The following is a 24,673-nucleotide window of genomic DNA, read 5'->3' as shown; positions in this document are numbered from 1 at the left end:
TTGAGAACGAGGAGCATGTAGACACAGAACCATCCATGAAACACCTAGCTGCAAGACAGGGTGTCTGCTTGAGAGGTGGAATTGACGACATGTCTCCACAGAGGAGAAAACGGAGCGACTCTGTACAGAGATGAGCTAGGACTGTCCCCCAGGACCTAGCACTGGTGAGCTAGTCGCCGGGAGGTTGATGAGTTGAAATGCTCTCCCCCGCCAGGATAGCCTTGGCTTTGATGACTGGTGAAGTCAGGTCGTACCTGTGCCTCGCAAGCAGGTTGCAACCACAGGCTCTGGGAGTCTCCATGGGGGCCAGGTGATCCTTGGGTGTGGCAGGACTTGTCTTGTTGCTGGGAAGCACCGGGCAGCAGGCTGAGATTGGGACTGGAGCAACATACTGTCCGAGATTCTTGAATGAATTCGTCTTGGGACTTAGCAACTTTGCATATTATGGATACAATTAGAGGTCTAAAGATGGTCTGGTCCCTGGGTAAGAACTTGGGAAGGAGAGGAAACACTGAAGGGCCTCCTAGCTGTGCTTCGTGTCGTAATGCAGAGCGCAGCCCTACAGATCCTCCTGGTGTGGTGAGCTGCCTGGGTCCTGAAAGTGGGAAGAGACGCGGGGGGGGGGGGGGGGGGCGGAGGTCAGCCACAGCTGTGAGACAGGGCTGCTCCACATGGTGTCCTCCCCCGAAAGAAGGAGTGAAGACTCCAACCACTTAGAGCAGGTGTCTGCTACCAACACAGAATGAAAACCCCTCGGAGCTAGAGGCAGCTTAACTGAGATGAAGACACAGTGTTGTTTCTCCTGCTGGCAAGTGGCTCATGTCTACAGCCCAGCATTTGCAGTGCTGAGGTAGGGAGAGTGCCTCTAGTTCAAGGCTACATTGTGCGCCATGCGTGCTTACACACAATCTCCAAAATAACAAAAAGTCTGTTTTCCCCAAGTTCCCTTAGGAGTAGTATTCAGGCAAGAGACTTAGAATTGGGGGTCTCTAGGTTTCTAAAAACAACAAATGGACACCCCGTTAAATTCAAATTTTGGGTAAAATAATAAATTGTAATATAAGAATGATTGAAATTCACACATAACTAGGCGGCCGCTATTTATTTTACATTTCTCATGGGAAACCTAGAGTCAGGACCAGTGTATGTGAGTGTGTGTGCTTGTGTGTGTGTGTGTGTTTGACACTGGTTATCTTCTTCAGTGACTCGCCACCATATTGTGGAAAGGGAGACCAGAGGTCTCCACTTTAGCTAGTCTGGCTAACCATCATGCTCTGGGAATCTCCTGTCTCCACCTCTTCAAGCACTGAGACTACGGTAGCCACCCAGCCTTTACGTAGGTGCCAGGGATTCAAACTCTAATACTCAGGATTACTTGACAAGTACTTCTGCCCACTGAGCCATGCCTTGAGTTGTGCTTTTTATTTTTCAATTTTAATTTTATATGTACAGGTGTTCTGCCTACATGTGTATCACATGCACTAAGTGCCTGCAGAATCTAGAGAAAGGTGTTGGATTCCCTTGGAACTGGAGTTACAGATGGCTGTGAACAGCCATGTAGGTGCTGGGGATCGAACCCAGGTCCTCCACAAGAACAGCTGGTATTCGAAAGCACTGGGCCATCCTTCCAGAGCCCCCCGGATTGTGTTTGTTAGTGTTATTGAAGAGCAGAACTGATAGTTGCTGTGTGCTGAGCCCCTGCTGTGCTAGGTTCTTTGTATAACTTGCTTTCTTTTCATAACAGCCCCGGGAGAATGGACGCGATAACTCAATCACAGCAGCGTGCATCTCCTCACGTTGCATAGCTGGTTTGATCAGGATCAAGCAAAGGGCCTCCTCCTGACCACACGCAGTGTTTCTAAGTCCACACTACAGGATTTGGATCAAAACGGCTTGTAGTTGACATGACAGAACTTATTAGATTGTCTTATTTTCTTGAAATCTTTAAAAAATTATTTAGTATTTTAAGAGTCTGTTTTGCCTGCCTGCGTCTGTGCAGCACATGTGTGTGCAGTGCCTGCAGATGCTAAAAGAGGGCATTGGTTCCCCCGGAACTAGAGCTACAGGGAGTTGTGAGTTGCCATGTGGCTGTTGGTAATTGAACCTTTCCACCACTGAGCCAGCTCTCCAGCTCCACGCATTGTCTTATTTTCCCTCACCGTCAGTGATAGAAATTTTTCCTCATAGCCAATCATTGTAAGTTTATATGCTTGTCAGGTTTTTTTAGACTCCAAGTAGACTCACTTTGTTGGCAGTTTTTAAAACTTTTAGTGTCCATCCATGTGTGTGGTTATGTGTAAGTATGGCACATACATGCCAGGAAGCGTATCGTGGGACTGGTTCTCTCCTTCCACCTGTTGAGGCAGGCTCTCTCTGTTTCTGCTGCACACGCACTGCACACTCCAGGCTGTGGCCTGGGAGTTACCCTGTCCACACCTGTCTTGCTGTAGCGGTGCTGGGATTACAAGTGAGCACCACTGTCCCTTTGTGTGGATTCAAGGAGTTAAATTCAAGGCTTCAGGTTTCTGTGACGCGGGCTTTTATCAGTTGAGGCACCTCCCAAGCCTGCAAACACTTTTTCTTGCTCATTAAAATACTGTACACTTTGATCCCTTCTGAGACGTGTAGGTCCCTTCCACCTTTCTGTACCTCAGCCCGAGTTCTGTGGACTCGTGCTAACAGTCTGGGAGAAGATGAAGAATCCTGTCTGCGTCTGGACTGTATTTATCTGCTGATCACATAAATACTTGAAAATAGAAATCCATTGTTGAAAAGTATTTTATCAACTCATTTGTATTTAAAACTGTTTCTGTCAGCTTCTAGTTCTCTGATATATACCACTTTTGCCAAAGTTCCTGTGGCAGGTGCTTTGAAAGGGTGGAAGTCCTCTGTTTTCACGCAAGCCCAGTTAAGTTTGACAAACTGAGACATCTTGCTCCTTTCTGAGAGCGGCAGTGGGGATTCTTCAGCTCCCCTAAGGCTGGCACTGAGGTCTTGGCTTGTTGAACTGTAGAGATTTTAGTGAGGAGAACGTAAAACCTCGGCTGTACTCAGGCTCGCCTGTGTGTGTGGGCTTACTTCTCTCCAGACAGGACCCCGGGTCCCCAGAGCCCCGTGTGCTCGGCATCCTAAGGAGCAAGGTTTTGCCTTTGTCATCTTGTCCGTTCCCTTGAGCCGTGCTTGACAGCTGCACGTGACAGTTGGGGAGTTGCTTTCAGAATCTGGCATCGGGTTTCGTAGCCAATTTAAATATAAACCACATTATTTGGAAGTTTTCAGTGGAAGACATTTATACTCGGTGTCTTTAAATGAGAAATCGGGCAAGTGAATGGTGGCAGGGGCCTATCTTGTAAGTGCCTTTGTTAGCATTTGGATGACAGATACGCAAGTACCCCAACACTAGGTCTACTAAGTTCACAGTATAACCCAAAATGTCCTTCCATCTCAATTATTCAAATTGTGAGATCTACAGAAGTCTATGCATTCCTACGTGAACTACGTAAACAATAATAGAAGCCTATAGCCAGGGCAATGAGGGGAGTAGCTCATCCCTTGTCAGCCAAGGAACTATGGGGCTGACGTTCTAGTTTGGTTATTGATCCCATGCACTAATTTTCTTTATTTCTGTATTTTCTTAATGTATGCGAGTATTTTGCCTGAGTGTATGTCTGCACCACACATGTGCCTGGTGCCCATGGAGGCCAGAGGAGAGCACTAGATACCCTGGAGCTGGAGTTACATGTATAGGGCTGTCAACTGCTGTGTGGGTGCTGGGGACCGAACCCCGGTCCTCTGGAAGAACAGTCAGTATTCTCCACCACTGAGCCGTTTGTCCAGTGTCCAGAATGCCAGGGCAGGACTGTGTCTCCGAGAATTTGCCGAACTGAGGTCAAGGGGTTGAGCTGTTTGTGTTCCTTACGTCACAGCAGAGAAATGCTGACCCATCTCATCCCACAGATCCCCTTTGTCGTTAGTGGCCCTGGAATAGGAACATTCACGTTCTAGAGCATTTCAGTCAACCAAGATAGACAGCACTTTTAGAAATAATTAGCACAATCAGTTGTAAAATATTTATCTTAAATACATATATGTGTTTTCCTTCACCTGTCCGTGTGCACCTGTGAAGCTGAGAGCCCGTGGAGGTTGTTGGTGTAGTCGTGCGAGGCACCGCACGCTCGCTCACTTTGTGTTCATTGTATATACATATGGTGTATAAGCATAGTTTATCCAACTTTCCCATTCTGTTTTTCCCCAAATACAATAGAATTCTCTAGGTGGTTTTATACAGAATAACAAGGACAAATTCTTCCCAAGCCAAACTTCCTTTTAGTGAATATTTTCCCCTCATTGTACTCAGACTGACTTCTGCATGCCGCCACCACATGCCACGCATGCCCCGTCAGTTAGCACCCCTCCTCTGCCACGTAGACTTTTCATCCTATGTCCAATGATGAAATAATGAAACTTTGAGGTAAATTTATTGTGGTAACTTTTTCTCATTCCAATATGATGGTTTTTTTTTTAATAAGGAAGAAACATTCCACTTTTATCATTAAAATAGGTATGTAAAAGAATAACAATTCTGAGATGTAATGGATTTTCTAGAATTCTCCTGAGGAAAGAGTTACACCTATAGGGGAGAAAGTGGCTGAAGAGTGGGCTATACATAGAAGTCATGTTGGGAAAGCATATTCCTACTCAGTTCTGTGTTTTGTTGAGACAGGATCATGTAGCCCAGGCTGTCCTCAGACATGAAGTATAGCTGAAGGTAGCCTTGATTTCCTGATCTTTCTGTCTTTTCCTCTCAAATGTTGGAATTATGGGTATCTTCTACCATGCTCTGCCTGGTTTATGCGGTGTTGGGTTTCATGAACATGAGGTTTCATGCGTTCTAAGCAAGAACTCTACAAACTGAGCTATATCCCCAGCTCCTGTTCAATGTTTTTTTTATCTTTTTTAATAGAAGAATTTTAAGTGTTTTTTGTCTTTTGTGCCTGTTTTAAAAATAGTAATTAACTAGCAAACAATAATAACTAGCAAAAAATAATCTCATTATAACATTTTTATTCTTATATATTTTAGTTTCCTCTTGTTTGTTTTTGTTGTTTTTAAGTCTTGAGGATTCTAACTCGGGACTCTTGCCCAGTTAACAAGAAAGAGTAATTATATGGGGAAATGCTCTTGAAATTTTGCTGCCTAGCGAGTGCTTCCCCTTCTGCTCACTGTTTGTCTCTAAGTGCTCCTGTGGGGCGGCCTCAGCACCGACTGCAATTCTGCATTCAGTATCTGTGTGCAGGACCCGAAAGAGAACAAGGCCACCATGGTGAAAATGGTGTAGCGATGAAAATGATTTGGACACCCACATTGCTTAAAATGAGCATGCCGTTACAAAAAGCCTGGTGGATTAGGAAGAAGGTCAGCCCACCGGCCTCTTATGGAGCTGTCTGAATAATTAGATCGAATTGGAGATATGTATCTATCTGGACACACTCTGTAGACCAGACTGACTTCAAACTCAGAGATCCGCCTGCCTCTGCCTCCTGAGGGCTGGGATTAAAGGGGTGCCCCACCACTTGGCTTGGATTTATATTTCAAGTGTAGTTGTGGTTCTGAAAGTCTGTGCACACTGCTCCATTTCTCCAGATTGCAGGTTAGGTAGTTGTGTGTGTGCTTACACTTGCCTGTGGGAGTGCTTGGAGACCAGCGCTGACACTGGACTATTTCCCCACGTCTTCACCTTACTTTGTTTTGTTTTGGAGGTAGGGTCTCTCACTGCACTTGCTGCTCAGCTTTGACCAGGTTGGCTGGAGAGCAAGCCTCTGGGGGCTGCTCTTCCCCTCCCACCCCCACCTCAGGACAGGACCCCAGATAGAGACTCAAGCGCCACCATGCCAGGTTCTTACATAGGGAATCCAGACTAGAGCCTGGATCCCCACGGAGCCAGCCATCTTCACAGACCCCAAGTTAGTTTTTATGACTGAACTCAGTCAGGGGATTCCTTTGACACTCTGGAGCCTGGTTTGTTTTTGTTTCTCTGGTTGATTTACAAGGAAGTGCCTTTTCTAATTTTATCAACCTGAGGACCATGGCTGTGGCTTCACTTCCTGGTGCTGGTGAACAAGAAGTACGATTCGCTTTTCTCCCTCAGCACCAACTGTTTTTCCAAACTGCGTTCGGCTTAATTGTCTCTTCCATTTGAAAACACTGAAATTCTCCCAACACGATTAAGAAAGTTCACTTTTGTTGTTGGATAAAAACAGTGGCAAATCTGTTTCTTTTTCTGAAGCTAAAATTTAAGGTCATTTGATATGAAACAGGTAGTGCCACGCCTTCCGAATCAAGGGTGACGTCCGCCATATCACCGCATTGAGGAGTCTGGGAATTACTCTGTTATCTAAATATGGCCTCTCCTGACCATGCAGGAAGGCCAGTAGCAGAGCGTTCTTCTTAGGACCCTCATAGTGTCCTGAGCTAGTGCGCATCAAATCCTAGCCGTGCTCTGAGAACTGTGACAGTTACCTCATTTAGATGATCCTGTGAGTGGTGAGCATAGCTCCCCTGCCGCCCTTCCACAGTGCGTTTCCATGGCTGTCCGCAGCTCTTGCCTGTGCCTTAACTGGCCCTAACTTGAGGGCATTCAGTGGTGCTGGTAGACATAAGGGTCTTTGTCTCTGGTGGCAGAATCATGGGAGATCCAGGAGAGATGAATGGGCAGTAGGGAAACGTTTAGTTTATTTATTGAAGGAAGGGGATTGTTTTGGTTTTTGTTTGTGTGTTTTTTGCTTAGAAAAAAGAAGTCTACAGTAGCTAGTTTTCTTGACAAGGCCACTCAGCTCTTCAGCTTATGAGACTGGAACAGTCTTTGCCCACTTGGATCTTCACAAGAGCTGGACACAGTCATTTCAGTAGCTGTGCTGTTTTTCATTTTGCCACAACCTTTGTGTGTATGTGTTTCTGTGTGTGTTTCTTTGTGTGTGTATCAAACTCTTCTAAGGAACAAACAGAAGGCATTGTGTGCGTGCTGGAGTTGATAGTTCTGCAAGAATGGAAATGAATCTGCTATATTCTGACCTCTTTCCAAAGATCATTGCCTGACACCAGGAAGCCAGTTATCAGAAGCCATCCGTATTATGGCACAGCCCTTTAGCACTGGGACACTTGTAAAAACACACTTGTCTGGACAGGTCTACATACTTATTCTCAGCTAGACGTGGTCGTCATCTATGAACACTGTCTATAGATCTTGAGGTTTAGGTGCCTGTGCTTACAGATCTGTTAGTGAACACGTGCTCATGTACCTCTCGCGTTATAGAAAACCCAGGTGGTTGTGTAAAGGAAAACTCTGGCATTATGGTGGTGTCTGTGTTTGTGGTGGGAGGTCTCGCCTAAGGGGAGGGGTTTGCATGTTTCTTCTAGAAAGTAGAACCGGATCCAGTGGAGCAAATGCAGCCGCAGGTGCCAGTGAGTGGCAGACCATGAGGTGTGCAAGGGGGGAGATAGGATAACAGCGAAGAGATGGCCTCTCACCACCTAGCGTGAATGAGGAGGGCCTTGGGAACAGTCACCTAGAGAGTCTGAGTGTGCCACCGAACAAAGACTGGTAAGCATTCGGTGTGTGCATGGGGCAGAGGGTATAGGTATATTTAATAGCACTGGCATTATCAGCTTTATAATCTGTTAGAGGAGGGAGCCAAGGTGAGCAGCTTCTTGCCATCCTGTCTTTGTCCCAGTTGACACCATTTGTCGCGATCTCTCTTTGTCCAGGTAGTGACGTATCATTTCATCTCTTTCCCAGCGGCCAAAGATCTGGATACAGAGCTTTCTTCTGTTTCAGATACCGCATCCGCATTTCGGGCTCAGAGGTAATAGGATGGGGTGTAAAGGGCATTGAAAGTTGGGCATATCCATTACTTTCTCCATCGCTGAAACCAAACACCTGACCAAGGCAACTGAAGGAAGAGAGGCTTTATTTTGGCTAACAGTTCAGGGAAAGTCCATCATGATGGCAGGAAGTCATGGAAACAAGAGCTTGAAGCAGCCAGTCATACGGCATTAAGGCCTAAACCAGGAGAATGGTATCACCCATGTAAGGGCAACCTAATCAAGGCAGACGCTTGCCTCGTAGGTGATTGTAGATCCTTTCAAGTTGATATTAACTGTCAAGGTTCTGTGTCATGTGTCAGGTTCTGTGCCTCCACCTGCTATAGATCACCATTACACTCGGGCCTGCTTCCCATATTCCAGATGCTTTAATGTCTCTCAAAAATGAGAAGAAAAGGAAACCCGTTTTTACAGATAGCCAAAGCATGCATGCTGTAACAGTTGGTCCTCATCGCGTTTGGGGGTTCCCCAAGTTGTGGACCTAACCAGTGTTGTCAGCTGTGTGTCTCATCAGCAGAGGATTTTGGTAGCAGAAATCAAGAGCACTCTACCAGGACAACCTGAAGTAGTTCTAGAATGGTCTTCCTTTGGCAGACAGGTTCCATACACCAACCACGTGACTCAAAATACCCGCCTCCAAACCTGGAACTCAAAAGAAAGCAAAAGGCATGTCATGTCCATTCTGTCCTGAGATGACTGACTCCCAACCTCAGCACAGGCAAAATCCATGGAAGTTCCCGCACCTCTAACTATCCACGTCTGCCGCCCCGCAGCAACGGTGTCGGAGCTGACAGCCGTGAACATGGGAGCACTGACCGTCCCAGTCAGTGCATGCCTGTGAGCCTCAGTTTCTCTGTTTCACTCCTCCTGGGTGTTCCAGTAACAGCAGATCCTCGCCTACCTACCTACATATCGCCTAACTCTGCCACGGTTCCCCTTTCTTCCCCAAGGAAGGTAGGGGAGCTTCCTGCTGGCTTTGAGCAGTAGTTTAAGTGTAGCACACCGGATGCCTGTACAGGACGACGCTCCTCTGGGTTTGAAGTCGGCAGATGGTAGTATGATCACGATTCCCATGTCTGTAAAGCTTACAGGTGATGATTTGTAAACTGGAAACTTAAGATGTGGCGGAAGTGTTGAGTATCAGACTTTTAACCATTTTTTTTTCTGGTTTCAAATGAAATCAGCACCTCACTATACAATGTCAGTACTTTTTATTCATTGTTTGGATTTGAAGAATGAGCATGTGCCGGTCATTGGTTTGGCTTAGGGATCATTCAGTTGTTTGTCCCCTCAACAGATAGTTGAGTGGCCCGGCCCTTCCAGGTGCTGGAGAAACACGAAGGCCACAATGACAGACATCAGGGAGGCATGGAAGCTCGGGCACTGCTGTGTGTGCCACCATGGGCCACAAAGAGGGTCCTGTTCCAAAGCTTCACCGGGAAGGATGCTCCACTGACCTTTGAAGACTGTAGGGATGGGATCGCACAGAGAGCTGGCTGTGGGGGAGGGGAGGATGGTGGGAACTACACAGCCTCGTGGAAAAGGGCTCCTTGGGTCACACGTTTCTATAGTAGAAGACAAGAGTCTGCAGATTGGAGAAGGGGATTGGCGTATACATTGTGATACATCTAAATGTTTTTATTGATGGCTGTGTGTGTGTGTGCGCGCGCACGCGTGCATGCACACATATGTGAAGGTCAGATCACAGGTTCATAGAATCATTTCTTTTCTTGGGTTCTGAGGATCAGACTCGGACCTCCAAGCCGATTCAGGTAGCACCTCCACCTACATAGCCATCTCTCCAGCCTGGCTTTAAATATCTTCATGATATTGTTCGTTAGGGTATGCAAGATTAAAAAATCCCTTAAAGATTCTGAAGTCAGGCTCCTCTTTAGAACATCCTTAAGACACATTGCTTATTAACCCTGGATACGGAAGATGCACAAAAGGCAAAAATAATGATGGCGTTTCACATGTATGAATCCCAGGAGATTTGGCTCTCCTTCTGCAAATCTTGAAATAAATGTTTTCTGGGACATTAACTGGAAGACAGCTTGCCAGCACCAAACTGGCAGTCCATGGTAGAAACTCAAAACCGCGAACAGATGCAGCTTCCAGATTTTTAAAGAGTGGAATCTTTTCAGCCAGCTGCCAAACCATTGATCTCCGTGACTTTTTAAAGTCTGAAATACACATTTAAGTCTAACTTTACTGTTCAGCTCACACAAAACGTTACTGTGTGTTATATCCTAAATACATGACTGATTTCCAAGAGACTTACCTCGTTTAGAATTAAACTGTTGTTTTACTGACTGGGTAGTTATCCAGAAGCCAAGTAGATCAAATACAGTGTTTCAAAAATAGAACTCCAGTGGACATCAGTAACTGTAGGCGTGAAGGGAACCTGCGGGTGTTCCGTGTTCCCTTAAAACCACGTTTGTAGTGTGTGTGTGTGTGTGTGTGTGTGTGGTGGCGTTTGTTTAGCATGCACGTCTAGTATGTGTCATTATGATATATTTAGGGAACTCCAGGCTGTCACATTAGTTAAGTGATATGTCTCCCAAGGCATGGAGCCCAGGTCTCTCCTCGGTTTACTGTTCAGCATGGTTGCTCCCCTGAGGGATTCAATAGACGGGATCTTCCCATCCTCAGTCTGGGACACACTGGCCAGTCTGTTCCAAAGCCATGTCCTATTCATAATGAGAGTCATCGTGGGCTCTGTGGTCTGACTGGTGAGGAGGTGGGGTAGTAGGATCGAAGACTCTGGCCATGCAAGCCCCCCACCTCCTCCATGCACACATGTCCAAGACAGTTCATACTGCTAGACGTCTCTCCAATCAAGAGACATCTCTGTTTTGTAAATCTTTATACTTTTCAAATGCTTTTGCTAAGTGTCGGAGCAGAGGCTTTCTCCACCTCGTGCAGACATGGGATTGTGCGTGTTCTGGTAGCCTACTTAAAAATTGTGCAGAAATGCACAGTTTTAGTCCGGGTGTTGGTACATGCCTTTAATCCCAGCACTCAGGAGACAAAGACAGGCAGATCTCTGTGAGTCTGAAGCCAGCCTGGTCTACAGAGCTAGTTCCAGGACAGCCAGGGGCTGAAAAACCTAAAGAAATGCACAGTTTGGGAAACTGTACAGTAGGATAAGGATAGACAAAATCAAACCACTTAAAACACCAAATCTGGATATTTCTGTTCACCTGACACAAAACTAGCCTGTAGGAGCACGTTTGCAAAAGGAGCGGACCGAGCTCGCAGGTGCTAGAGCTCTCCAGGGCGGGGCCTTCATTCTGCCTTTGCCTCTCGGCAGTTGTCTCAGGTCATGGGCAGCACCCCTCTGTATCCCTGCAGAAATGGGTGCTAGCAGTCCAGGATGCTGGAAGGAAAGGCAGAGGAAGGAGTCAAATGGTAGCTGTTGGCAAGACGCTGTGTCTGGCTGTGTCTCCTTCTGGGAGCGTTTCAGGGATTCAGAGATAAATGTGGTGGGCAGAGAAAGGTGACACACGGGTAAAGCAGCAGAATAAACCTGCTAGTAAAAGGCAGTGACACCTGATGCCAAGAACAGGCAGGGCCGCAAGGGGAGCAGCGGTCTAGGGGCTCAATCTGGCGTGAGCAAAGGAGACTTTATAGTCCACAGTGCATGTCAGAGTCAGTGCACAGATCTGGGCAGAAAGCAGACTTGAGATGAGGGAGCGCACGGGTCTGGAGTCTAGAATTAGACATTGCTGACGTCAGCGCTCCAGGGTGAGTGCGGGACTGAAGAAGGGGAAGGTGCCGAGAGGGCCTTCATGCTCAGAATTGTTCTGGTCCTAGGAAGTGATGGAAACTTCCAGACTGGCTTGTAGTTCACTGCAAATTCAGAACTGGTGAGCAGGGGAGGATTTTGATGCTTGACCTTCAAGCAGAGGGAAAGCTTCCTAGAAGGCTGAGCCAATGGATTTTTCATCATTTCTGGCAAGATGCCTGAATGAATTCCATTGAAGAATTGCTCTGATGGGATGGGTGTGGTGGCATGCATCCCAAATCCCAGCCCACAGGAGACAGAGGCAGGAGGATCTCAAATTCAAAGCCAGCCTGGGATGCACAGTAAGACAATGTCCCAAACAACAAGAACTAATTCAGAGTTGGGGAGATGGCTGAGTCAGTAATGGGCTTTCTTTGCAAGCTTGGGGGTTTGAGGTCAGTCCTCAGAACCCATGTGAGGAAAGGTAAGTGCCATGGCACACACTTGGGATCCATGCTGGGGAAGCAGAGACAGCTCCCCAGAGCTCACTGACAGCCCAGCTTAGCGAATCAGTGGGCCAGGTAGTGTTGGCGGAGGCTTCTTGTTTCTTCCTTGCTGCCCAGACCCGAAATAATCATACAGAAACTATATTATTTGCAATACTGTTCAGCCAGTAGCTTAAGTGTATTTCTAGCTAGCTCTTACATCTTAAATTAATCCATTTTTATTTTATATTTTACCATGAGGCTTGTGATTTACAGGCAAGGTTTGGGGCAGGAGTCTGTCTCCTCCAGTGGTTACATGGCTTCTCCCTGACTCCGCCTACTTGTTGTAACAAGAGCGGCGGGGCTGCGTCCCCGGCACCCGGCCGCCCGCATGGCTTATGCCCCAAAATAATTACATGGAAACTGTATTCTTTTGAACACTGCCTAGCCCATTAGTTCCAGCCTCTTATTGGCTAGCTCTTACATATTGATCTAACCCATTTCTAATATTCTGTGTAGCACCATGAGCTGGCTTACCAGGAAAGATCTTAACCTGTGTCTGTCTGGAGTGGGAGAATCATGGCAACTCCTGACTGGGCTTCTTTCTCCCAGCATTCTCTTCTGTTTACTCCACCCACCTAAGGGTTGGCCTATCAAATGGGCCTAAGCAGTTTCTTTATTAATTAACCAATGAAAGCAACAGTTTATAAAGAAATCACTCCCACATCACCTACTCTCTCCTCTTCAATCTGCTTGGAATTCCTGCCTTACTCTATTCTGCCCTGCAGTAGGCCCAAAGCAGCTTCTTTATTAACCAATAGTAATGAAACATATTCACAGCATAGAGAGGGGAATCCCACATCAAGGTAGGAAAACCTGTCTCAAAACACAGGTGGGTGCCACCAAGGTTTACTTCTGGCCTCCAACCACACCACACACATGAACAGGCACATATATCAATAAATCAATAGTAATAAATTAATAAGTGATCACTTTGTTGAGTGTTTAAATGGTCCCGATAAACCATTACTGGGTTATTAAGAATAGATTCCTTGCAGAAAAGTGGTTCCATTTTTGAAAGGCTATTTCGTTGAAGGGGAAGGATGTTCGGATGCTATCAGTAGGGGGACTGAGAAAGTTGTTTAGCTTGTGACAGTGATGGTGATGGAGGCCTGGATGGCAGTGGTGAGCAGACCAATAATGAACCAGAGGGCACTTCCAGCAGCCCCTCAGTTCTGGATCTCAACAGATACCTGGCCTGGCCCTTGCCTTAGAGTGTGCAGTATTTGGAAGCCATGGCCTCCCTGGGTCAGAGGAAGGAAGCCAAGCCCAAGCCACGTGACCACAGGCCATTTGCCCAGAGGCCTTGAAGTAGTGCCAAGGGCAGGCACCATCCCTTCCTCCTTGTTCCCCTGGGAAATTCTGAAGGCCCCTTTGAAAGGCTCCGGAGAACTTCTGACTTCATATCTGTCCTATGGGACCTGCTTATCATTTATTTGAGTGATGAAGTAGGTATCAGGCCATAAATTAAACCAAGAGCAATGTGTAATGAGAGAACCAATAATGTCAGGTGAGCACTGTGCTCCTGTGGCGAGCTCAGTCACTTCCAAAGTGGAAAAATCACAGTCCAGCGGCCCCTGGGGGAGGAGCTTGGTGGAAATGAAAGGGCCTGAAGCTCAGAGGCCTGATTTGCATATCCCTCCCCTGGCCACTGGGGTCCTATTTGCATAACTCCTCCCCTGGCTACTGGGGTCTGATTTACAAATCTCTACTGGCCTCAGGATAACCGAGTGTGTGAACCAGGGCAGAATGAGCTGAGTTTTTGAAAGCAGGCAGGGTTAATAAGGATGGGCTTTTAAGTTGTTTATTATAAACATAAAAACCCTTCCATAGGACTTTGGGTGTAAACCAAAGGCACGTGTCACTAAGCTAAGACAAACTGTGGCAAGGTTCCTGCCATTGGCTGATACCTCCATGCCCAGGACCTGTGATCATGCTTGCTCTTGTCTCTTCGAATGGGGGTTAGGGGAGCCACAAGAGCCATGGGAACTTGGTTTCCAACATATTCCCAGTCACCTGTTGTCCCCACGAGACAGGCTGCGCTCACTGTCACCATGTGCACTGTCCTGCTTACCCAAAATGGGGTTGCCATGGGGACCCCCCCACACACACCCCTAGGTGAAGGTGCAGATGTTCCTCTCATCTGTCTTCATCTGTACATCAGTAAGGAGCTCTCTGCGATTGTGTTTCTAGCTGGGGATCAGAAACAAGAGAAATGCCCTGAAGCCATCTTCCTTTCTGGAGGGGCTTGCTTGCTGTGGGAATGAATACCCCCTGTAATCGCAGCTCAGGTAGGGAGAGAGAAAACACAGGTTATCCAGCGGACTGTAAGCTTAAGATAAGCAAGAAAGAATTTTTAGTATAAGCATACCCCATACAATATTTGGGATAACCTCATGCTAAAATTAATTAACCATGAATTTCTAGTTGGTGATTTTGATGACAGTCCCTGGTATATAGTGACTGGATCTAGGTTTGGACTTTGAGTATTTGCTACAGTTTTCTTAAGAGAAATAGTCCACCAGCCTTGTCCCTGGCATGCAGTACGGCTGATATGAACCAAGCCTCCTCCAGAACCCCTCCTAGACTGACGCGTACCCCTTTGTCTGTGCTCAGGAACACATGCCACGTCTGAGAATGGCTGCTGCAGAGCCCTTTCATGGTGGTAAAACAGATGTGCAGTTTAGACTTCATTATTGTGACCGAACCTAACAAATGACACTAGGGCCCTCCCAGCTGGGGGATAGCTCACAGGACCGAGTCGCCGTGAGGCTGGACATGTGTGACTTAGAATTCAGAAGTCGGAAACGAGGGATGTTTTACTTGAAATATGGGATTTGTTATTGGCAAGAGAAAAAAAAATACTTCTGGCTCCAAAAGGGATCTTTGTAAAGAGAGGTGACAGGGTCCAGATTGTCTGGATACTGGGAAAACAGCCTGAAATACGTTTGCTGTTAGCGCTGGGGCCATAACAGTGGTGTTGCAAAAGTAAAGGCAAAATGAATTCCACCTCAGCGCCATTTAAGTAGTGGAAGTTTGTTGAAATACAAAGAACTAACTCACGAAGGTGAACAGTGGGCATGTCTCTTTACAGTTAACAGTCACTACTGAGTTTTATGTTGTTCATTAATTGTGAAAATTGCCAATGCAGATTAAGAAATGCCAGAGGTGTTAGAAGCCGTCAGCACAGTTGGAATAAACCCCATATAGAGAAAATGCCATGATTCACAGGGATGGTTTTCAAATTATTACTTTGACATATGGGTGAGGATTTTTTCAAAAGAAACTCTTAACATACGGCCAAAGCTAAATTCTATCTCAGCCTTCAGTTCTCTCCTTTGTATAAGAAGCAAGCCGGTAGGCAGTGTTCATTTGAGTCCTTTGGTTCCTCTCGAGCACCTACTGTCAACAGCTGTGATCCTTAAAGACCTGTCTGCCTTAAATGGAATTAACACAGACCTAACGGTGGTAGGTGAATGCTGACCCTCTTGTGGATGCTCCTGTGACTCTGTAGCTACTTCTGTAACCAATGAGGGGCCACTTCTTCCCTCTGTAGCCTCCCCAGGCACCGACTCCTCGGATGTCCCTGGAAGGCCAGCTACCACACAGATTGTGGGCACGTTCCTCAAAGCACTCTGTTATGCATCCTGGGAAGAATTCCAAAGAATCCGTAAACGGGGATAAATCTAGCTTGTCACAGTTCCAAAGAGAGAAAGAGCCAAAAGTTTTGACACCATTTTGGGGCAGGGTGAGGAGGGGAGGAGGAGGGAGCAGCTAGATACTCTTGAGCTGTTCTCCTCAGTTAAGCTTCTCCGGCAGCTAAGACCAGCAGCGGTTCTGGGTGTAAAGAAGCCCTTTGTCCGGTCAGGTTCACTGTGTCCGGCAGAAGTCTCCTCGCACTCGATCTGCAATTGGAAGACCCATCTGTGACTTACCAGCCCCAGAATCCCTTGGGGGATGAACAACTCCTTGTTGAAATGTCACAGAAAAGCTTAGCCCCACCTGCTACCCACAGTATAAACCAGGGAGATGAGGAATCCAGACATGTATTCCTGGGACGGGGTCAGTGATGGCGGCCTACGGAGTGGAGAAGGGCTGCGGCCCAGCACCTACCGCAGTCTGCGTCCAGCTCACACCAGACAGTTCAGATCTTTCCTCCTCCTGACAGCACTAATAGCCAGTTCAAATAAAGGCTCACAAATCCCAGACTTATTTAAGGAAGAGGGTAGATGGTTAAGAGGAACATCAGAAGAACAGAAAATGTTTTCTTTGGAATTAATAGAGACGACTCAGGGGCTTTGAGGGGTTCAGTGCCATGTGACTGCAGGGAGAAGAAACCGTTTCTTTTGAAGACAGAATTTCTTTCGTAAATTTGTAAACCAGCTGTATCTTAAAACAATCTTCTGGCCCCGAAAAACTCTTGACAAAGGGAATACAATCAAGTTGTCCCGAGACCCGCTGGAATTTTCTTTTCTTTTCTTTTCTGTCCTGTCTCCAAGCTAAGGCACTTAAGTCAAGAACAACCTGCCCTGTCCTGACTTGTAATCCAGCTTCACCTGCCCTGTAGCCTTCTGCCATGGTAGCGCTGAGCAAGGTGACACTCTTCCACTGAGTCGCAAGTGCTTATCCATCAAGTTCAGGTAACAGATGATGTGTGTATGCGTGTGGGGGGAAACAACACGTAAGTCTTGAGCTCTTTGTGGCTGTTTCTCGGTGTGCATGTAGTTCTCCAAAGGAGGGGAGAAAGGGAGAAGCCTAAAGAGGAAAAAGAGTCATTTGCCGACTTCTTCTGGCCTCATTGATGTTGATTCTCATTTGTGGGGTGGATCAAGCTTCCTAACTATACACATTGTGACTTCAGCAAGGGATTCATCCCCAGGAAGACTTTCTGACCTCCCCAAGTCTGATCCTGACTGTTGACCAAGATCCAGACCCACACCGAAAAAAAGACATGAGACCTGTTTGAGAAATCGTCCCAAGATTTCTCACGAGAAACAGAGTTTTGTGAATGTGGGCGTGCATGTGTATACCCAAATGTCGAAGCCAGATGTCAGTTAGGTCAATCAGGCCATGAGCCTTTTGGGTTTTGTGAGGCACAATGCTCTCTTTGCCTGGAACTGTCCAAGTAGACCAGGCTGACTGGCCAGGTAGCACCAGAGCTGGTGTTCTCACCTCCCCAGGACTGACATCACAGGCATTTCCCACCATGTCCAGCTTTTCTGACGTGGGTTTGTGATTTTTTATTCTGATGTGCTCGGAATCCAGTAGATTGTATAATATCAGACCACAGACTTCCAAAATTCTACCTTGAAGGCTGTGGAGCAAGAGGATACAGGCTGTCCTTAGGGCCTGTGCGTGCCCACCTCCTACCCAATCACACACATCGAACACCTTGAACTTTCCCAGTTTTAAAACTGGGATCTAACTGCAAACTAATGCTTGGGTACCATGCATCACTGCCTGTGACATTTATGGCTAAAGCTGTCCTAAGCTGCCTCACGGCATAGAATCACATGTAATTTTGCTTTAAGGCACAAATGGGGACAGTGTGGACGGCAGGGCAGGCGGGTGGTAGTATACTGCTTAGCTGGGGTCAGCCCTGTTGACTGCCATCATCTCTGGGCTGCCCGTCTGCTTCCCTGCGAGGACTATGTTGTAATAGCCTGATATTTGTCCAAGATATGTCCCTCCCACAAGTCTGAAGTCTTTGGAGATACGTTCAGGGCCCTGGACAGCTGGATGGAATGCAGGTGTTGTGCCCGAGGAATTACCAGAGGTGTATTCTAGAAGGTTCTCTGCTCCACTCATGAGGGGATTCTTTGTCGTGGACAGACACAGCACATGTCAGCTCTCACAGACACTGCACAGAGGTTCTCACTTCCTTCTCCCCAATTCTAGCTGAGGCTTCAGAGGATTTGATTCTGGAAACTACCCGTTTTTAAAACAACAAAAACAGTCATTTTCCCTTCTAGTGTGTGCTTTTGGGTTTGCTGGGGACGAATGGTCCTGAGCCTGAGCTGTGTTGGAGGAGGAGGAGATCTATTAGCAGTTCCTTCATTTGAACTGGGTCTGGAATTCTTTGTGAGTCTTTTATTTATTTATTTATTTTTCGAGACAGGGTTTCTCTGTGGTTTTGGAGCCTGTCCTGGAACTAGCTCTTGTAGACCAGGCTGATCTCAAACTCACAGAGATCCGCCTGCCTCTGCCTCCCGAGTGCTGGGATTAAAGGCATGCGCCACCACCGCCCGGCTTTTGTAAGTCTTTTAAAATAAGGCACCATGCCTTCCCCAAAACTGTTACTCTATTTTACATTTTATTCGCTGTTACGCTGTGTATGTGATGTGTACACGCACACATGCCATATCATGTGGAGGATCAGAAGATAATTTGCAGGCAGGCAGGAGCTGGTTCTCTCCTCCCACCATCTGGGCTCCTAGGTACTGAACTTAGATCATCAGGATTGGTGACAGGTGCCTTGACCGGACCATCACTCTATTTAAACAAAGCAATCTCGCGTCAGATTTCACTGGTGTCAGGGTGACACTAATAGACCACAGACTCTGTAGCTGTGTGGGGCGTCATAGGTGCAGTTGCCTCTGGGGGACCCCCACCCTGCCTGCCATGTGTTTGTAAACAGCTATGATCTTGATTGTTGGATTTGATAGATCCTGTCCGGAATTGTATGAACACGAAGCTCAGATCCTCCGTCCAGCCAGGCAGGGGAGCATTTACTAGCTGGCTTCTATAAACACAACAGCAGATGCTTCTTAAATTTCACTCACCGGCCTACCTATTAGTACTTTGAAAGCAACCTGTTCCCACTTTCAAATGCTCCTGGGCGAGGAGAGAAAGCACATGCGTGCAGAAAAGAGACCTGATACAGAGACGAGCCTTTGGGAGGTGCAGCCTGGTTGGAGGCTAGCCCGCTTACTGCATGTAGATACCCTGCCTGGGTACCTAGAGATATAGCGCTTGTGGATGGCCTTTGCAGTCTTGAGTCTTTCCAGGATCATTTTTCTCCTGGGCCTGGGCAAGTGAGTGGCTTGTCATTTCCCAGACTGAGTCAGATTGATTCACCATCACTAATTCGGTTTGCAAATCAGTTTCTGCAGCCATTAAAAAGCAATAGCATGTGTACACGTGAAAGGCCATGTTGACTCCGCAGCTAAGCTGTGACGACAGCTGAGAAACCAGACTGAGTTTGAGTTTGCTGCTTGAGGACTGGATATATAGGAAACCCTAAAGCCTGGAAAGACTGTTCACTTTTCAAAAGGCTCCTTTTCCAGAGAGAGAGACAGACAGACAGACAGACAGACAGACAGACCGACCGACCTTGGAGGCAGGAACCCCCCTGGAGCTAGGGGCTGTAGCATTAGCCTCTAAGGAAGGTGTTATAGCAGAGGCAGCTGCTCAATGATGTGGTGGCTGCCTGAGTTCTCCCACGGTAGGGAAAGGGGGGGATGCGTATCCTAGACAGAGGCCATGCAAAGCCTCAGCCTTGAAGTCCACTCCATGAGTCTCCTTGCTGGCCTCTTGTCCTCAGGGCTGCTCGGGAACATGGCTGGCAAAAGGAAGAATGGCCCTCTCAGAGTCTGTTAATCTCCCCCCAACCCTTGGCGCTTACAGCAGCTGAGGAGTCCACGAAGGACTTGCCTGAGTGTGTCCACAGTGCGTGTTCCCGGCCAACTCTCTGTGGAAGAGCTGACCGGAGGGACTTTCTGAGGCCCTGAATGCTGACCCAACTCCTTCCCAGCGGCACATGGTATTACAGTATTCATGGAAATAGCTCAATCCATTATAGTCCAGGAAGCCTATGTAGTCAAATTGTTTGTCTTTGATGGCTTAACTTCTCAGTATTTGTAATATTTGAGTGTTCTTTCTTTAAATTAAATGAGTAATGGGTATGGAAGAACCAAGAATTCAAGTATCACATCGTCTCTCAATGTCTGTGTGTCCAGGGGAAGAGGAAGTTGGGTTCTTCAGTTTTCTTTGGGTTAAACTGATTCCCAAGGTCTGGGCTGAGCTGACTCTGTTCTTACTGTAGATTTAAGTGGCTGCTTTGGTTTTAGTAGCTACGTTTGAGTCACTGTCCATGCAGTACACGTGTGGACATCAGGCAGGTGTGTGACCTCAGTTGAACAGAAGAGCCCAGGGTATTCCCCATCACAGAATAAACTTCCTCACTAGGCTACGGATGCCTTTGTTATTGTAATTCTCCCCATACTTGGTATTTGAAGAGGTGCCGCTCCATGTTGTTACCAGTCTAATGAGACGAAACGCGGAGCATTCTAAGTAGGTTTTAAGCTATCGAACCGTGAAACAGAGCAAATTTCTAGACTACATCTGCAGTAACTGATAATCACAGCCCTGTGCCAGCCATCGTGAGCCCATATGGGCTGACCAAACGGATCAAGCTGGCCAGGGCAGATGGGGGCCTGGCATCCATGAATAACTTTGGCGCTTTCCTTCCCGCATGGCAGGACGATCTGGCTGAGGCTTAGCTTGAGCGTCTTTTGGGAAGTGGCCAAGTGTGCCTCCATCACCTCCTTATGAGGCCGTCTGGATGTTAATCCAGGATCTTCAGTGGAGCACACTGCTGTGGAGCTGATTTTCTGTCCCCCGGCTTCTTAATCACAAGCCTTCATCTTTGATGCAAAGCAGAAGTTAAAGGCGGTGTGGGTTTTCTAGTCTGAACCTTTGCTGGCTACTGGCAGCTCTGATGCGAGATGTTCTGGGAGGAGATGGGTTCCAGAGATCAAAGGTTCTCTGTGGACTTCATCCCCTCATACTGTTCTCCCTGCCCTCTCTCGTCATGGCTGTCACTCTTAGGTTATATGGCCTGCAGATAGGGCCATTGGTTAAGATGGAAAAACCAACCAAGCCACAGGATCTTCTCCGTGATAAGTAGGAGAAACCCTTCTGTTTCTCCATGATCTTGGCCCCCTGGAGTCATATCCTTAAGGTGGGGGGCATCTCTGCCTGGTTCTTCTTTTGTCTTCTGCCCAGAATTCTGACCTAGGGACCTGGCTACTGTCCTTACAGCTAGATTGGGTATTAAGAGAGGCTGCAGTGGGTATAGAAGCCGCTGAACCTCCTTGCTCCTCAGCCCCTATGAGTCATAGCATCTGGTGGCTGTGCCACTCTCATGTGGCATCAGGAGAATGGACTGATAGGAAAGATACAGAATTAAGGGGCCAGACATGCTTAGCCTGAGAATGATCCCCTGACTCTGCTTGGGTACGCTCCTCTGACAGGAGTGGTTCATGAATGCTTCTCCCTACCTGCAGGGCTGTTCAGGTAGGCACTGCAGGCCCCTTGGCACCTGTTTTCCGTCGACCCACATCTGGGTATGAAGCACAGTGCTCTCTAGCCTTTCCAGCAGGACGACAGCAGATGTGCTGGTCCCAGTGAAAGGCACAGAGGCGAACAGCTTACTGGTGGCTCAAGCTAGGGAAAGTGCTTCTAAAACGTCACATCATCCAGGTTCACCGGTGCCTCCGAACCCCTTGTACCTGTGCTCCCTAGTTCTGGTCCTGGTTCTTTACTACGGAATGATGGGTGATATCTTGGCGAGTCATGAGCCACTCTGGTAATTGGAAGAGTAATCTCTGGCTATGTGAGAACTCATTTCCTCACAGAATCCCATCATGAGCCGAGCTATTCATGTAATTTGGAAGGCACTTGGTGATGGGTTGTATCCCTGCAGCATTCGGAAGCAGTCAGGTTTCCTGGTCTGGTTATTTTGTTGTTGTTAATTGTTTTTTGTTTTGTTTTTGTTTTTGCTTTTTTTCTCGAGACAGAGCCTCGCTCGTAGCCCATACTCAACTCAGACTCTCAGTCCCCCTACCTCAGCCTTCTGGGTGCTGGGATTATAGATGGGCACCACTACACCCAGGAGGGTTTCCCTTTTGTGACCGTGCTGTAGGCATAGCAGCCTCTGTTGGATTCGATACCTCCAGTGCTGCAGAAGTTCTGCGTGACAGTTCATGGCATACCCAGATGGCACACATGGTAGAGGGCTCCGAGGCCATGCAATTAAAGCATCAAAGCTTGGAGCTCTGGCTCAGCCTTTCTCTGTGGGATGCTGGGCAAGGCGTGTCTTGGCACCTGTATGCCCTTCCGGGTATTCTTCGTAAAGCACGTACTCTATCAGAGCTAACACTGTTCACAGAGGTGTGCTAAGAGATGGGTGCTAAGTAAGGCACTTGCCAGTATTCAGTGCTAAGAAGAGAGGCCTGGCCTGGAAAGAAAAAGGCCTGGTTTCTACCCCAGTCTAGGGCTCACTTTATCTCATGCTGAGCCAATCTCCAGAGCAATCCCATCTTGGCTGCCTGTAGGGGAAGCTGGGTTCCCTGGTGTAAGAGCCAGCAAGCTCATACATGGGAGCTGGCTTCAAAAAGCGAGCACCATGCCATAAATGCTGCTGGCCCGCTATCTCCACACCTCCCATTATTCCTTGCATTTTATTTAATTTTCATTTTATTTGATTTTTTTTCCCGCAAGGTTATAGCAAAAGAGACAAATGAATGGGAGGTTTCTAGAATTTTCACTTATATAGCGTAACCATACCATCTTGTGTAGTTTTGATTTACTTCAGAAGCTAGCATACATTTTGAGGTTCCTCTGAATGAATTAAGCTGATTACCAAGACAAAGCAAAGCTAGCACCCACGTGTAGAATCGTAAGCCTATTCATTGGCAAAGATTGACATGGTCAGACCTGGCTGTGCTCTGTAGAGATCTGAGAAGACAGGAATGTGCCACCACCTCAGGTATTATTGGCCAAAATACTTTTAGTGTCTGTGTGTAAGCAATTCAGGTACCATTAGGCAGGGGACCGTGTCAATCCTTGTAAAGGTGTACCTGGAGCCTAGATCTACTGACTTTTGGGAAGGACTGTCTTCTAACTATTACTTCCTAGCTTGGGTTTCCCTGCACTACTGGAAGAAATACATAGCAGTGCTGGACACAGAAAGCCGTCAGACATCAAAGCATTTGCTGTTATGTCGACACCATCCCTTCTTTAGGGGGAAAAACTAGGAAAGTTATTCCATTTACCAGTGATGACGTTATTATTCCTTTTGTCAACAGGCAAGATGATGAATGAAGTCCTGGCAGCTTCCCGGGTCCCAGGCCTTGTAGAAATAAATGAGACAGACGTGCTTCAAAGTTCTAATGGGCATCACACCGGAAGCATTAAAAGGAGCCCCGCCGTTGCCTGTTGAGAAGGCTGTGTGCTCTCAGGCATGGTTACAAGCATGCCTCCCTGTATTACCTGTCGGAGCAGGTTTAATTTTATAAATTTCTAGACACAAACTCTATGAGTTTCTAGTTCATACCTGTTCTTTTTGAGGATCCACTCAGACGAACAGTATTACATCCGTAAGAGATACGCACTCCCACTGCCCAAAACTGCTTGAGGAATCACTGGCAACAGATTCCATCAGTAGCATCGTCCAGTGCATGATGGGAAGGACAGAGGGCGAGGAGACCGTCCCAGGGCGAGTCATACTGTGCCGGAACCACAGATGGCCAGAACCATAGTGTTACTACACCAGCGATTTGGTTTTTGGTTTTGTTTTTTTTTCTCCTTGAACACAGTAGACGCTTACTATTGTGAAGCCACGTACAAAGCCTGCCTGCGGCTTCAGTCCATTGTCATTAGTGACTTCTTTGGACACTCGAAAACACTGAAAGTTGTGAGCTTTCATTTTTAAAATCAAGCCAGGGTTCAGCACACTGTCCTGGACCCTTTGCTCCGGCCTCCCTGTCCCGTCGTGCAAGCCGCAGGTACCCAGGCGAAGATGGGAAGTCTTGTGGGACAGGAAGGAACATGGTGACGACCGGGCCCACTGCATGGTAGCTTAGCGTCCTGAGGACTCATTTCCTAGGAGCTTCTAATTCAGGCAGTGATGGTTACAGCTCGCTGCAGAAGGCCAGACCTAATTTGTGTTTTTGACAACCACAAGTGTTCACACAATTCTTGGGGGAGGGGGGACTCAAAAACTCAAATATGAGCATCGCTTATACCCAGAACAGTATTTTTAACCATTCTTTTGTTTGTTTTGTTAAAAAACAATTAAAGTGCTTGGAATTCTTTAACTGTGGTCCCTTGAAATGTAACCTGTGAGACACCTCCCGCAGTATGCTGTCACTTTGGACATTCATAATAAAAGTTGAAACTCATTTCGGTTGCAAGTCCTTTCTTTTGCCTTGGTTGGTACACATGTCTCGGTTTACCTTTGCCTGGCACCCACGCTGTCTGCACCAGTGCATATACAAAGATGCATTCATCTTCCAAGCTTTTTTCTCCCCCATCCCGCCCCCGTCTTTTTCACTGGGTGACTGACAGTTTCCAAGTTTGAACAGCCACTCTTCTCTTGTTTCCTGGAAGACTAAGAGATCTTTGAATGCCAAAGTCTTTTTGAATATGCATTGCAACATGGGTTAGAGATAATTCCCAAGGACTGTACCATGGCTTTCTGGAGTTTCTCCTTGTATATTTTTTTATTAAATTAATC

At 47.1% G+C, this 24,673-nt stretch overlaps 1 protein-coding gene across 1 annotated transcript in view; it reads left to right on the top strand.

Moving 5' to 3' along the window:
* The window catches only part of Scaf8 (SR-related CTD associated factor 8), a 150,042-nt gene extending 125,734 nt beyond the window's left edge, over nucleotides 1-24,308 (top strand). Inside the window, exon 22 of the mRNA XM_057759005.1 lies at nucleotides 23,244-24,308. The gene's annotated coding sequence lies outside the window, so the exon portion shown is untranslated. The remainder of the gene's footprint in view (nucleotides 1-23,243) is intronic.
* Nucleotides 24,309-24,673: the final 365 nt, after the last annotated feature.

This window comes from Chionomys nivalis, chromosome 2, assembly GCF_950005125.1.
Source record: "Chionomys nivalis chromosome 2, mChiNiv1.1, whole genome shotgun sequence".
NCBI lineage: Eukaryota > Metazoa > Chordata > Mammalia > Rodentia > Cricetidae > Chionomys > Chionomys nivalis.
The sequence above is the reverse complement of the archived record's forward strand: the minus strand, read 5'-3'. Positions and strand labels throughout refer to the sequence as shown.